A 2,482-nucleotide genomic window follows, 5' to 3' on the forward strand; every position below is an offset into this window, starting at 1 on the left:
TGAAAACTTTGAAATGTTTGAAATATTTTTTATTATTTTGAAATATTTATGAAAACACTGAAATCTTTTAAATTTTCTTAATTCTTTTGGAAATATTTTGAAATATTTGTAAAATCTTTTAAATATTTATCAAAACTCTATAATCTCTTAATTTTTTTGAAATATTTTGAAGTATTTGAGAAATCTTTGAAATATTTAAAATTATTTTAAAATATTTCAAAATCTTTGAAATATTTTGGAACCTGTAAAACCTTTTAAAATAATTGAAATCATTTTCAAATCTTCTGATTTTTTAAAAAATCTTCTAACTTATTTTAAAGTGTTTTTGAAAATTATTGAAAGATTTTAAAATATTTGTAAAACCCTTAAAATATTTGAATCTTTGAGATCTTCTAAATTATTTTGAAATATTTTGAAATATTTATGAAAACACTGAAATCTTTCAAATCTTCTAAATTTTTTTGACATGTTTAAAAATATTTGTAAAATCTTTCAAATAGTTAAAATATTTTGAAATCTTCCTGAAATGATTAAAATCTGAAATATTCAAACACTTTGAAATATTTGAATCTTTGAAATCTTTTACATTGTTTTGAAATATTTGTAGATTTTTGTGTAATGTTTCAAATATTTATTAAAACTATGAAATCTTTTAAATATTTTTAATTATTTTGTGAAATATTTTGAAATATTTGTAAAATCTTTTAAATATTTATGAAAATCTCGGAAATATTCTACATTTTTTAAAAATATTTGTAAAATCTTTGAAATATTTATGAAAACTCCAAAATCTTTGAAATATTTCAAATTACTTTGAAATATTTGTAAAATATTTTAAATATTTATGAAATCTCAGAGATATTCTAAATTAAAAAAAAATTTATTAAAACTCTGAGATCTTTGAAATATTTATGAAAACATTGAAATCAGTCAGATCTTCCTAATTTTTTTGAAGATATTTTGAATTATTTGTAAAATCTTTTGAATATCTATGAAACTTATGAAATATCTTAATTTTTTAAAAATATTTTGCAGTGTTTAAGAAATCTTATAAATTATTTGGAAATATTTCGATATCTTTGAAATATTTTGGAACCTGCAAATAAAGTCGTTGAAATCTTCGAAATTATTTTGAAATATTTTGAAATATTTGAAATATTTTGGAACCTGTGAAATCTTTTTAAATAATTGAAATCGTTTAAATCATTCTCAAATCTTCTGTTTTTGTTTTAAATCTTCTGAATGATTTAAAATTTTTTTGAAATTTATTGAAATCTTTTGAAATATTTGTAAAATCCTTGAAATGTTAATGAAACCTCTGAAATATTCTAAATTATTTTTTAATATTTCTAAATTTTTGTGAAATCTTTGAAATATTCTAAATTATTTGGAAATATTTCGATATCTTTGAAATATTTGAAATCTTTGATTTCTTTGTGATAAGTTTTGAAATCTTTTTGAAATTTTTGTAATATTTTGACATCTATGAAACCTTTTGGGAAATGTTTTAAACTATCTAAAAATATTATAAAATTTTAAAATATTTTGGAACGTTTCAAATCTTTTAAACTATTTGAAATCTTTTTGAATTTTTTTCAAACTTTTCGGGAATTTTTGAGTTATTTTGACATCTTTCAAACATACTGGCATGATAGAAATCTTTTTCAATCTTTGAAATAGATCATAAATCTTTAATATACTGATGAAATCTTCTAAATTATCTTGAAATATTTCGATATCTTTGAAATATTTGGGAACCTGTAAAAAGTTTTAAAATATCTGACATTTTTTGCAATATTTGAAACGATTTCAGATCCTTCAATTGTAGATGATAAAAAATAATTGATCTCCACAGTTCTACGCAATCAGCGAACGACTGAAACATACCTTTGAAATCATTCTTAAATCTTCTGATTTTTTTAAATCTTCTGAATTATTTTCAAATGTTTTTGAAATTTATTAAAATCTACTAAAAGAATTTTAAATCTGCCTGAAGTAATTAAAATTTGAAATATTTGAATCTTTTATATATTTTAAAGTGTTTTTAAATATTTTGAAATATTTGTAAAATTTTTGAAATATTTATGAAAACTCTGAAATATTCTGAGTTTTTTGAAATATTTGTAAAATCTTTGAAATATTTATGAAAAATATGAAATCATTGAAATCTTCTAAATTATTTTGAAATATTTCGAAATATTTTGAAATATTTTGAAATATTTGAAATATTTTGGAACCTGTGAAACCTTTTTAAATACTTGAAATCTTTGAAATCATTCTCAAATCTTCTGTTTTTTTGAAGTATTTGAGAAATCTTTGAAATATTTAAAATCATTTTAAAATGTTTTAAAATCTTTGAAATATTTGGGAACCTGTAAAGTTTTTAAAATAATTGAAATCATTCTCAAATCTTCTGATTTTTTAAAAATCTTCTAAATTATTTTAAAGTGTTTTTGAAAATTATTGAATTATTTTAAAATAT

The 2,482-nt window shown here is 18.4% G+C and overlaps 1 protein-coding gene across 1 annotated transcript in view; it reads right to left on the reverse strand.

The window, feature by feature from the left end:
* The window catches only part of LOC117172741 (nischarin-like), a 22,351-nt gene that overhangs the window by 1,468 nt on the left and 18,401 nt on the right, over positions 1-2,482 (reverse strand). The window lies entirely within an intron of this gene.

Source organism: Belonocnema kinseyi, chromosome 5, assembly GCF_010883055.1.
Source record: "Belonocnema kinseyi isolate 2016_QV_RU_SX_M_011 chromosome 5, B_treatae_v1, whole genome shotgun sequence".
NCBI classification, from domain to species: domain Eukaryota; kingdom Metazoa; phylum Arthropoda; class Insecta; order Hymenoptera; family Cynipidae; genus Belonocnema; species Belonocnema kinseyi.